Source organism: Stenella coeruleoalba, assembly GCF_951394435.1.
Source record: "Stenella coeruleoalba genome assembly, chromosome: 12".
NCBI classification, from domain to species: Eukaryota; Metazoa; Chordata; class Mammalia; order Artiodactyla; family Delphinidae; genus Stenella; species Stenella coeruleoalba.
In genome coordinates this window covers 10,285,988-10,299,869 of record NC_137158.1, presented here as the reverse complement: position 1 = coordinate 10,299,869, position 13,882 = coordinate 10,285,988, and the positions used below count along the sequence as shown (strand labels likewise).

Sequence of the window (13,882 nt, the reverse complement as noted above, 5' to 3'; positions counted from 1 at the left end):
TTAAGCCACTCCACCTGTGGTACTTTGTTACGGCAGCCCTAGCAAACTGAAACAGATTTCAGTTTTTATGGATAAAGCGGATACAGACTACTAGCTGGACCAGCTTTGAGAAGCAGGCAATGGCTGCGTCATACAAAGGACATGATGAAATGTGGACTTTCCCCCGGAGCACAGGTGAGCTCCCCACCTGGAGCAGGTACCACAGTGGGTGCAAGGTCCCTGCCCTGATGTGGTGCACACAGATCGCCTCCTATTTGATGGGGCCTTTGGGCTTTGCTGCTTCCTTGGTCAGCTTCTCATCAGCTGACATTTATCAGTTCCTGCCGGGCCTGAAGATGTGTCCCGAGTCCTGCTCTGGGTAACACGGACTCCTGGCTTTTAACCTGCTCTGCGTGTCCTTAGCACAGACTGGGCGACACGACTTTTCATTATTGCCAAACAGACTGAGTGCCCTCCCATGTGCACCACCCCACAGCTTCCGGGCGGCCACAATTTCCAAACTCCCAGCACTTCATTCTTTGCCTGAGGGCTTTCTCTGCCCAGGTGAGAGGGGATGAATGCCCCCCGCCCTGTGACCCATGGGGGCCCCTGCACCCTTGTTCGTTCGAGGGAGAGAACCCTGAGGCCTGTGTCTCCATACCTGCTGCCAGTGTTTCTTTACTAGAATTAATTTTGCCCTTTGTCCTTCTTCTCTTACTTGTTATGAGTTGAGTTGTGTCCCCCAAGAAGACCTGCTGGGGTCCTGATCTCAGTACCTCAGGAATAGGGCCTGATTTGGAAACAGGGCCTTTACAGAGTCATCCAGTTAAAATGAGCTCTTTTATTGTGGGCCCTAATCCAATGGGACGTATATAAAGGGGGGATCTGGCCACAGAGACGAACCCCATAGGGATGGAAGGTGGTGTGAAGACAGAGGGCATGGAAACACATGTCTACAAGCCAAGAACAGCCGAGGCTACTGGAAGCAGACAGAAAGGCAGTAATCATTCTCTCCCAGCTCTCGACAGGGAACACGCCCTGACAGCACCTCCATTCCTGACGTCTGCCCTCAGGACTGTCAGATAATACGTTTCTGCTGCTCTGAGCCACCCGGTCTTTGGGGCTTTGTGATGGCAGCCCTAGGAAATGAGCACACCTGTCTATCCAATTAACTATTTGTACTTCAATTTTTACTTTATGGTCTGCTTAACTAAGATGCATTTCCCTGATTAGATTGTGAGATACCTTAGAAAATATATTGAACATTCTACTGCTTACAACCCTCTGATAACTAGAAAATTATTCTCCATAGAATCAGCATTTGATAAAGGCTTGAAAAGGATGAGAGAAACAATCTGTGTCTACAGATGAATGGATAAAGAAAATGTTATATATATATATATATATATATATATATATATATATATATATATATATTTCAGCCATAAGAAAGAAGGGAATCCTCCCATCTGTGATGACATGGATGGACCATGTTGTGTAATAGGTCAGACAGAGAAAGACAAATACTGTATGATCTCACTTATTTGTGGAATCTTAAGGAACCGAACTCATAGATACAGAAACCAACCTGGTGGTTGTCATAGGCGAAGGGTGGAGGGATAGGCAAAATAGGAAGATGGAAACAAAGAACAACAAAAAAAAAAAAAAAAGAAAGAAAGAAAGAAAAGAAAAGGAAGAAAAGAAGTAAGTAGGAGGGAAAGAAAGGAGGAAGGAGGGAGGAAGCGATAAAATAAAAGGGATCTTAGGATGTAAGTGGTTTGTTGCATGTAAACACAGATAAATGAAGAAATAATCAAACAAGTAGAACTACTGTTTGGAAAAGGCTGGTTCACAGTCACTTCACAAAGACAGGATTGTCACACTTAGTCATCTCATTACTTATTTCCCTTTAATAAAATAAGAAAATAACAACAAAAATAACCAAGTCCTTGATAAAAAATATCTGGGCATTTTCAGAGTCTTATTAGATGTTGCCTAAGTTTAACTGCCATTCATCGTGGGCAACTCCTCCGCTGCAGAGGTCCACTGAGAGGTTTAAAGGGTCACCGGAAACTGTTGACTTTTCCACCCTGATTCAGGGTCAAGCACAGGTAATCCTTATAGCTCTGCTGGCAGAGCTGTGCTGAATAATTACATTTACGCACATTGTGATGACTATATTGTGAGAATGCAATCGTTTCTGTCTTTTTTTCTTTGTGGTATGCGGGCCTCTCACTGTGTGGCCTCTCCCTTTGCGGAGCACAGGCTCCGGACGCGCAGGCTCAGTGGCCATGGCTCATGGGCCCAGCCGCTCCGCAGCATGTGGGATCTTCCCGGACCAGGGCACGAACCCATGTCCCCTGCATCGGCAGGCAGACTCTCAACCACTGCGCCACCAGGGAAGTCCTCCATTTCTGTCTTTAAAAGCAATGAAAGAATCCCTCTGGGGGAAAAATAAAAATGTTATTGTGTTGTAAATCTTTTCTAAAATGATTTAGATTAAAACATTAAAAGAAAATATTAAAATAGATTAAACAGATTAAAATATTAAAAGAGATTAAAATATTAAAAGAAAAATGTTTTTATTTGAAGTTTATGAAGGTACATGTGGCCTGACATGGGCGGCTCTTCACTTTGCTGTTCTCTCTGAGATGCTGAGCCAGACTTTGGGGGACCCTGGGAGACAAGGCTGGTCTCCACGCTACCCCTCCATCCCTCAACTGCACTCTCCTCACCATAAAGAGGGGAGAAGTGGACGATGCCCAGAACCCAGCTTTGGGTAGAAAGAGAAGCAAAGGAGAAGACGGTCAGAAGGCAGAAAGCTGGAAACGTTTGGCTGTTAAGTGAGTTCTTATACAGGGATGGGCCTCTCAACGGACACAAAAGAAGCTGTCAGCATACACTCATATGTAACATATTCTCAATGTAAGCACACCCTTCCGAGTTAGTAACAAGGAGCAATAACTAATCTAATAAACTGTGTAACCAAAAGGAATATTATAATATTTTATTTTAAAGGACTTCCATGAGCCACAAATTCCAAGCTTCACATTTAATTCCACTAACCTAAAATTTAGCACCACGCTACAGTTTAGGAGTAATAATTTCTCTTATAGTTTGGACATGATACTGTTATACTGTCAAGAAAGATATACCATTGGCATTTCATAATTTCTTCTGAATTATTTTCAGAGGGGAGAGCTCTAAAGAACCAAGCTACATCATGGAAATAACTAAAAAAAAAAAACATTAAACAAGAAGGTCAAATATTTGATTATAGAAAAGGCTCTAGAGCTCCAGCTATCACATATTTCACAAAAATCAGTATTTTAAATACACACATCTATCCTCTACCTAATGAGAATGCAACTACAAATATCAACATCTGTGCTTCAAATGTTGCTAGTTACGTAGAGAATATTGGAACAAAGAAAACAATTTTCTCATTCAACAAATAAAGACTGAGTCTCAAATAAGTGTAAGGAATTATGCCAAGTAGCTGTGAGATTCAAACTGAACAAGATTTAGACCCTAGGGCTTCCCTGGTGGCGCAGTGGTTGAGAGTCTGCCTGCCGATGCAGGGGACACGGGTTCGGGCCCCGGGCCGGGAAGATCCCACATGCCGCGGAGTGGCTGGGCCCGTGAGCCATGGCCGCTGAGCCTGCACGTCCGGAGCCTGTGCTCCGCAACGGGAGAGGCCGCGACAGTGAGAGGCACGGGAACCGCAACGCTAAGTGGTATATATTCGGGAATTTGAAAGTCAGACAAATCTGTGATATAAGCGTAGGGGAGGGAAGAACACAACATATCTTGGCTGCTCAGGGAGATACAATTTGAGATGCAAACTTTTAACTGGCTCTAAAACAATGGGTCTGGTTTTCGTACATGGATACGGATGAGAAGGAGTCGAGGGAGAGGAAAAGCATCAGAAAAGTGAAGATGTATAAAAGTATAAGCCGGGCTCTGGTAACAGCCAGCCCCACTTGACCAGAACAGTGGTACCGAGTGGTGAATATCAGATTATCGAGTCAGAATATAAATCACGGTCCATAGAAGGAGCCATGGACCGTGATGTCCCGGAAGATAAATCTGGAGGCTGAGTGTAGGTTGCCCTGGTAGGTGAGTGTCTAGGTCAGGGCTTGCAAACTCAGGTGCACATCAGGCCAGGGGCATCCTGTGCAAAGCAGCCTGGGGGACCTATGCGGTCCTAGCTCATAGGAAACTCGGCGGGTCCAAGTCTGCCAGAAACCCTGTTCCTTCAGAACAACTGGAAACCCAGATTTTGATGTGAACTTTTCTAATTCCTGGATGTGAAACAATTCAAAAGGAACTTTCTATTGACTGATGGATGGATTTATTGATTGACTGATGGCTGAAAGCTGAATTCGGTCCCTGTGCTGACAGCTTTCAGTGGGTCCATGAGTAACAGAGATGTTAGAATGATCTCAGCATTAATTGATAAAGCCTCCAAGGGGACAGTGACAGCATTATTACATGTGTAACCATTTTTTCTTGCAGGTTAATTGATTGGTAAGTTAGCTTTTAATGCATAGTCGTTAACAAATTTAAGACAACGTGATTTAGAAGGAATTTTAAACTACCCGGTGGAAGCATGTCAGCATTACATACGATTTTTGGTTAAAGGTTTCGGCTGCTGTAAAAATGTTATTTTAAATATATTTTGAATTATAAGAACTTTTTGTACTTTTTCCCCATTTAATTGGAATGATTTCCTAGTTTCTGCAAATAAGGTAATTGTAAATTTAAAGCATTAAGCATTTATTGTTGAATAATGTATATATACCTATGCTGAGAAACGTAAGTGGGTCAAGTCTAAATAAATTCTTTAAAGTTTACTGTATTGCCAGTGGTTTCACAACCATTCTCTTGTACCTATTTGTCAATTAAGTCAAGTAAAAATGATTAAGACAAAAAAAAAAAAAAGGAAATTTACAGTTTGAATGAAAACAACCTAATGGAATCATGTCATAAGGAGATCAAATCACTGAAGAGATCATATATATGACCCCGTGACAATCATGAAGTTAAAATTAAAAACAGTAAGTTGAGAAATAAATAAAATAAAGTTCAAAAATTAAAAAATAAAATTGTTATGTCAGAGTTAAAAAAAAAAAAGAGAAGTCAATATGGGCAGTAGCTATGTGGTCCCAAATGAAGATTCATTTACTATCACTATTAATATATTAAAATGATTGATTAAATGAAGAGCTCTATTTTAATCCTTTAAACAACCAATCAGAAGGCTGCTTTTCTCCCACAGCTAGTTTTAACAATGCAAATATTTTCAATACTTATCATATAGTAAAAGAGGTCAGTTGGTACTATTTTAATAATATTTTCCAACCAGCTGCATGATTTCCATGGATTATACGAAGCCAAGTCATCTTCATGCAACTCCCTTTGTGTCTCCTGTGCTCACGTTAAGTTTTTAATAAGTCGTGCTCGGAGAATTACGGACAACTCTGGTAAGAAGATAAAGGAGCCTCTGAATGTCCACAGTCCTGCTCTCAATAATGCAGGAAAGAAGTTTTTAAGGAGAAACCAGAGCCTAGAAGAGGAGACTCACTCTCTGCCTGCGTGTCTGGAGGGCACACACTCCTGAGAGCTCCCCTACCTACAAGGCACGGCTGGAACAAGATGGGCTCCGCAGGTGGAGGTGTTCTGAGCACCTGGAAGCCAGTCCAAGCCCAGAAGGGCTTCCAAAATGGTGAGTCAGTCCCACTGGGTAAACCAGGTCACCAAGATGCTTGTCACTGAGCATGCATTCTCTGAGCCTTTTACAAAATTTTGTTTAAATGATAAAGGTGGGTGTCAACTCTGAAAGGAGCACTCATGGGGAGAGTCTGCCTTCACAGAGCTTCTCTGAGGCCAGTCTGAGGTTTCAGTGGGGAAGAGTGAGAAGTCCCCACAGAGGAGGGGACTCTTGGGAATAAGGTCAACTTTAAAATACTAAATAAATATAAAAATTAAGGTTTTAAATAAATATTCTAAATATAAATATTCTAAGTCTTCCTTTCATCCTAGAAGCAATGACCATCTTTGTGTGTAGAGGACACAGGACTCAGAAGGTTGGCATGGTGGAATGAAGCTGATGGGCGAAAGAGTCATTTTCTGAAGTCAAAATATGAAAGGGAAAAAGTCCCTTGTCATGCTGGTTTGGAGCAGGAAAAAATCACAACTGTCTCAATTTTGCATAATAATGCAGAGATTCCCTTCAGAGTCCTTTTGAAAATGACTTTGGGCTACTAGTGGAAGGACAGACTCTGTGACTTGGGATTAGAAAATTTACCTCCCAGACTCTCAGATTCTTCATCTTTAAAATAGGGTTAGCATCTCCTTCACGTACCTTTTTTGAGAACTAAATATAATTATATATAAGGAGCACCCAGGAGCGTGTCTGGGAGCAAATGTTCATTAAGTGGCAACTGTTATTCTTATTTTAAAAATGAAAGAAAAGCAGCTCCTTAACAATCACAGAAACTACACCCCAAGATCTCCGTGAATTCCCCAGTTCTCAAATATCCCTCTATTACATCATGCGGAAAATAACACTTGGGGACTGGCCTCAATACTCACCCGAAACCCTTTCACGGAAGCACCACTGCTTCCTTGCCTTTACAGAATATAATACACTTGTTCACATCGCATATATTAACCGTCATGAGATCTGATGTCCTACTCTAAGTTTTGCAAACGTGACTTTATTTCCTGGTTCAGAAGCATTATTTTCTTATACCTCTTCCTGTTCTTTTTTCTTCCAACAACAGACATTAGAGTTTGCTTGATTTCCAGGACAGTTCTTCACAAAGGAATGAAATTACCTCCCTTTCAAGAGTAATTACAAATGCCTCTATGAGCAAAATTCCTGAGCTTTCAGTGAGATGCTAAGAAGACTTGGGGTGCATGGCAAGCCTCCCTCACTGTTCCATCTTTACTCCTGCACAGGCCCTCTCGTTGTGCAAGCAACCCAAATCTGTGCTCGCAAGGTGACAAAGTACCCCAGGGCTCATTGGGTGACTCATAAAGAGTGAAGCTAACAGATATTAAACCACAAAATCCAAGGAGCTACTGATTCTGTTTAGTTTTTTGGGTTTTTTTTTTAGAAATTTCATAAACACAGAAAGAAAGGCAACAGATAGTATATCTAGCACATTAGATCAAAGGAGATGATAGATCAAAGATTTCTACGGGAAGCAGAGTGACAAATAGGTCCATGAGTCTTGTGGGGAGAAGCGAGGGGAGCCAGACCTCTGCTAAGGCTGGGTGGGCTGCAGGCTCCTGCCAGAAAGAAACGTGCAGAGAGAGCCCTGGCCCCTGGGCCTAAGTAAACCTGGAGCCTGCTCTTCAGAATTGGAGGGCAATCTTTGAGGAAGAGCCTAAGGTCACCTTGTCTTGTCTCTGCAGCCAGCGGGCTGTCCCAAGTGGGCTCATCAGATGTACCGCCTGGTCTAGCCCAGCCGACCTGGGGTAACCCCAGTGGCAGCCTCACAGAAACCAATTCCCACCAGTTTGTGGGTGCAACTTTGTGGTTTCCCTCTTCACAGCAAGAGTGTGTATTTACAAACTTCTAAGTGAATGAACTGTCATGCACAGCTACGTTTGTGTTACATTAGTAGTCAAGCAACCATGTAATCAACAGGGAAGAGAATAACACATGTTCAAAAAATACAGATGTTTTACGTAGAGCATCTATTCAGTTCTCACCGTCACTTGCTAGCTTGCACATTACTTTTACAGATGAGGAAACTGAGATTAAATGAGTCCCCCAAAGTGGCAGAACCATCGAGGGACAAAACTAAAATTCGAAATCCAGGTCAGGTGGATCTCAAAGTTGACGATCTTTACAGTTTACCACGCTCACCCTCCAGAGAAATCTAAATGATGGATGTTTTCTCATTTGAATAGATGCAAAGGAAGTGAAAGGAGATCACTGAGCGGTCAGGAAAGGAAGCAGGTCTACAGAGAAGAGAGGCTAGAAGTGAAGTGTGCAGGGGTCCCTTGGGGACCCCAGACCCTATTTCTCACTGCTCCTCGGGTCTTTCTTTACCCTTCTTCCTGGGATTCTGCAAGACACTCCAGTATCTCTTAGGCAACCCAGATGGGGTTCTCTGACTCACAAAAGGAAACCTGCTCTCCCCATGCGCCGCTGTAGCTGCCTCTGGGGGTGCTCGAAGGCTCTCGCGTTGTAAGGACCACACTTCACCCTGAGCCACACAGACCAAAATTTCACTTGAGAGAAACACAGCTGTGCTGGAGGGCAATTCAACAGCTTTGACCACTTGAAACTTAACTATACGCATCACTGTCCTATTGATAAACAGCTGTAGAATTCTGGGACATCTACTATAGATTGTGAAATTTTAGTAAAGCCAAATGCATCATGAAGAATACACAAAAATGATGCATTTGTCCCCCACCCCCTTGCGTGTATGACCACTAATCTGTCAGTACCATGTTTTTAAATTTCTGTGGTCATCTAATAAATCTATTGTTGATCACCGTAAGGTATATTAGATTTAAAAAAACAGCTAAATGGCCACTACACTACCTATTACTTTGCAAAATAACATGCTCATTAGACTATAAAAGGAGAGTGCACTAAAATAATTGTAATTTGTTTCAATACACTTTTTATTCTGACAGAAAGTACATTTAAATTTACTGGGATCTTGAGGTCAGTGGCTGCTACTGTCTTGAAGCCGGCCCCAAGCTCCACAGTATTATGACTCGGGATTCTCACCATAAGAGAAGTGTTTCCAGGCTTGTCGCCTAGATCCAGAGCCAATTTTCTCAGGATCCTGCCCCTACAAACCCATAACCATGGCCAGGCATCATGTCCCACAAGCTTTGAGAGGCAGTGGTTAGAACTCAGCCTCTGTTGTGAGGCTGCCCGGATTTAAATTCTGGTTCTGCCCCTTCTCATCTGGGACCTTTGACAAGTCACTTAACATTCCTGGGCCTCAGCTTCCAAGGAGTTACAACAGTGCCCCAAACACACAGGAAACTTTCAACACTGCTGTGAGAATGCTATGAAGTCCTTCCTTCTCTCTCCACCCCTATAACACAGAACAAGGTTATTGCCAAGACACTGCCTTGTTGAGAAATGAAACTAAAATCTCCGGAGTCGAGTTCATAGCAGGTCCTACGGTTCGTACTCTCAAAGACCAAAGAAGCTCCACTGGCTTCTGGCCTTTGTAAGAGTGAGGTAGAGAAGAGCGCTAGGGCAAGAAAGAGCGGTCTTGTGGAGGAGTTTCTGAGCTGAGATGGCGGTGGCTTCCGCTGTACCCTTCTCTGCTAGTCACCTTCCATTCCTCCAAGGTCAGGGAGCCGGATGCTGCCATCCCGCAAGCTGCGGACTGGCAATCACCTCTGGTCCCCAAGGTGGACCCAATGCCGCCGCCACTGGAGCCGCATGCCCATTGCCTGGCAAGGAGAGGTGGCGATAAGGAGGATAAACAGAACCCTTCCTGATGTCCCCACTGGAGCACCACACGTACGCAGTTTCCCTGAGAACCTTCCCACCACAGAAGCCCAGGGGAAGGCAGGCACGTGGACATCATCCACAGAGGGGAGCCGGGGCGGGGCAGCGGGAAGCCGTGACGGCTCAGTGGGGAGGTCAGACGCATCCCAGATGTCCCTGAGGATGGCCTCTTCCCTCTCCCACTGCCAAGGCCCAGCACCAAAGTCCAGAGCAGGGAATAGGGAGCAACAGTGTGAGTGCAGACCATGCCCCATGCCCTAAAGCCCAGGCCATCCACTGCGGGGCTCCACCCTGGGTGCTGGACCCCCAGGAGAGAGAGAAGAGAAGTTGTGGGAGGCTGCACTGCACGTCAAAAGTGAGGCTGAAATATTAAAGAGGATGGACCATCTCACTCCCAACACCAGTTCGCTTCTATTAAGTGATCATGACTGGACATGACAGAATCGGACCCAGATGGCTTTAAGAGACCGGTTCACAGCAGCAAGGAGAGCCCTGTGGAGCCCCAATGAGGTCGTTTTTACTGAAAAACGAGGAATAATTTGATGCCTACACCTCATGAGTTGAGACTTCTCAATCAAAATATTTCTTTTAAAAAACCAGCTGTTGCCATTTCCGACACAAGTCACCACGCACACAGCTGTGCTGTCCCTTCGCAGAACCACAGCGAGTGTGCAAACTTCTGATCTCTAGTTAACCTGTCAGCCTCTTAAAAACTGTTCTTCCTTTATGCAGATTCTCTAAGTTCGGGGAAGCAGAGTCGTGGGCTTCTCTTTAACCTTTCAGCCTTCAGCGTGGCTTCTTCAATTTTACACAGAAAAATGTGCTTTGGCTCCAATAAGCAAGGTGACTGACATATGAGTAGCACACATTTACATACCTATTTATATACATCTATTGAATATTATATATATGTCACTACATCTAAGTTTATATGTATAATAGTAAATAAGTGCTTTCTCTTTGGAAAAAATTATATAAGTATTAGAATAACCTGCTAAAAATAGGTAGCAAGGATCAATCATGGAAGTGTGAAGAAATGTTACACTTAATCTTTTTCCTTACGTTATCCTTGCTACCTCTCCACAAACAAAGGTCATGTGTCTACATAGAAAACTTATACCCGAGGTCTTTTTACGGGCTGTGGGTGAGGCTGGCATGTTTCATGCTGTCTGGGGCCCTGACTCTGTCCCTCAGTTTACAAGGACAAAGCCATCTGGGGATTGAACTTGGCTTTATAACTACAATTAGATGAGCTAGACTCTATAAACTCCAATTAGATGTTGCAACTTGTGGATTATTCTGCAATAAAAGGTTCTCAGTTGTCTGCTTTCACTGCCAAATTGTCAGGAGTTATGAGTTCCCAGATTCCAAGCTCTAAACTCTTGAGGCTGGTTCCCACCTGATAAGCAAACACACAAGGAAAAACAACAAGAAAAAACATCCCCCCAGGTAAGACAGCAGTTTCCAGGTTCTTGTGTCCTTTCTTGGGGCCTCAGCTGCCAGGGTTTGGACACTCTTGCTTTCTCCATGGCTTGTCCCCATGCCAGGTCCCCTTCACTTGGCCTTTGATGTTCCCACTGTCCTGCTCTCAGGTGTGCGGTCCTTCTGGTCTGCTCAGAACTCACGCCCAGGGCAGCATCTCTCCATCTGCTCCCCTGGGTCCTGGGTCCACCTTTGCCCCACCTTTGCCTGCAGCCCTGCCTTTCTCCCATGTCTCACCTGCCAACTCCCTGGATCACGCCCACCACCAGGGCAGGATGCTGGCAGCAGGTCAAAGGCTAGAAGGTCATATATGCTGGGTTTACAAAGACCGCTGTGAACCCTCCTTCAAGTGCTTCAACTGCACTGAGAAACGAGTAGCTTAATCCCAGGCAAGAGTCATGAATGTATTCGCTTTTGTTTCTCATAAAGTTTAAAGGTAAGAAAGTAACTTTTGATGTGATAATCACCTTTTTCATCAACATCTTTTTGAATTTTATTTTATTTATTTTTTTATAGAGCAGGTTATTAGTTATCTATTTTATACACATTGGTGTATATATGTCAAGCCCATTCTCCCAATTCATCCCCTCCCTCCCCGCCACTTTCCCCCCTTGGTGTCCATACATTCGTCAACATTTTTATATTTAATCCTCTTTCCCAGCAGGCTGTTGATGAAACACTTCACCCACCAGGCACAGTTCCTTCCTTATGATACTATTACCCACTGCTATAAATAGAGTTTGTCCCTTCTCAGACTTCTAATTTTCTCTTTTGTTTTGTTTCTACATCCTGTAGACATCGTCAAACAAAAGGTATCATGTAACCCTCGAGAAAGCCACATTGAGGACACATTCTGTTGCCAGTCCCGGATGAAAGGAAAAGCTTTCCTGCGTCTTTAAAGGACAACAGAGCTCGGGAGAAGAGCTGAGCAGAAACAGAGGCTGTGTGGCTGAGCCCCACGTTTCATCGGGAAACCCTCTCACTTTGGATGCAAGATCCTCTGAACCACTCCCTGATGCAGGGCTAGGATTTTCTACCGCGACCCAAAATAACTCTTGCTGTAATACAGCAAGTGAGGATATCTTTAGTATTTATTTTGTGCCCCCTGTCCACCTTTCTTACTTAAAATTATTACCACACCTAAAGTTATGCATATATTCTCACCACTGTGGCTGGACCATCACAGATTTTAGGTGTCTCAACAAATATGCTATTTTAACCAAAGGGCGCCAGACGGAAGTTTAATGGCCAATCTTCCCTCACCTCACGAGAAACAGAAGGCAAGTCCAGAGGGAACAATTCAGGTTACACTCAAGGCCAACATAAAGAGTGTTAATACCTTTCTTTCTTCGGAATCCCTTTGATCCAAAAATATCCAAAAAAATGACCGTAGTTTCATTTAAGTAATGTAACAGTGCTATTTCGGAAACACAGGCTTTACGTAACACTTTTCCCATCAAGCTAAGAATAAGTCTAACTCTGAATTGTACCCTACTGTAAAGGAATAACAAAAGATTTGGGGAGTAAGACAACCTTAATTTTTTGAGAAAAATGTTTTTTTAAGTTAGATTAATACCACCCATCTCTGAAAGATCTCATTTCTCCTTCCCATTTCCCTGTTTTCTAATTCGTACCATGGGCATCATAATACAGATCCTTTTTTTTTCCCTCAGTCTATCTTTTTACGTTTTACTCCTGATTTCCTAGAGCCTCAAAACTCACTCTTAAGACTAATATTTGGAGAGGAAATATTCTGAACCAGAACATTTAATGAAGTTTCTATTTTGAGATCTGAGGTGACTTCATCACGATCTCCGCAGACCTTTCAGACCAGCAGAGGCTGAGGTGACGGCAGCTTCCAGTGGAGGAGGTAACTGACATGCCAGGCTCTGAGTAATGACTTGGAGGTTCTCCCGGCACCTGTGAACTGAGGCTGTCCTGGAAGGCCCACTGTGAAGTGACAAAGTATCACCACCAAACGAGAATGCCATTCCTTTGTAAAGGAGAACAGAGGTAGTCCTGGTAGCTCTCTTTCAGGCAGAAGTATCACCATGGATCATCTAGGAGCTGCTTGTAAACTGCAATCAAAAGGCGCCTGTCAGAACGGCCCTTCTTTTATAGACAACTGACGCCTTGTACTTACTGGTTAACTTCCACTAAAACATGTAGATCTAGTCTGGTTTCAAGAACGGAATTTGACTCTGAAGCATTGGAAAGCATTAGAGGAACACGCGCTGACAAGGCTGAGTCTACCGTAAGTTAAAGCCACTGTGTTAAATATAAATGACAAAAATTCAGATTGAGTTTTCTTAGTAATTCCACACTTTTATAGGGTAACTTCTCTCTTCTTATTTTCTGAAATGTACGCTTTTACCTCCCACTTTCTAATTTTACTGCTGAAAAGCAGATCAGCCTTTCCTTTATGCTTTCCATAAAGGAAAGCAAACCCCTAATTTTACAAAAATGTGCCAGGGCTGCAAACCTTCCTCTGCTCTGGCTTGCTCTCACACCCTTTTCAAGTCCTTGCTTGAATGTCATTTTCTCATCGAGGCAGCCCCAACTATGCTATGTGAATACACAAATACATCCTCCCCTGTGAGACTTTTGATCCCTTCTCTTTTTCCTTTCTTTGCCATTTATCATCTTCTAATATAATACAAAATTCATGTATTTATTTGGTTTATTTTCTGTCTCTCCCCAATATAATATAAGCTCCAGGAGGGAGGGAGTTTTGCTTGTTTTATTCAGTCTGTATCCCAAAAACCTTGAAGAGTGGCAACCTCTCGTAGTTGTTGAATGAATACGTTGTTTTGCTCTTAGTAGCATTGGGTTTAAATCCACCACAATTTGTTTGCAACCTGGTATAATGGAAATGGGAAGCAATTAAAAACAAAACAAAACTGCCCAATAAACTAAAAG

General features: G+C 43.3%; 1 protein-coding gene across 3 annotated transcripts in view; it reads right to left on the bottom strand.

Moving 5' to 3' along the window:
• The window catches only part of LOC307195141 (regulating synaptic membrane exocytosis protein 1-like), a gene marked incomplete at both ends in the record, with an annotated part of 196,126 nt that overhangs the window by 36,646 nt on the left and 145,598 nt on the right, over positions 1-13,882 (bottom strand). The window lies entirely within an intron of this gene.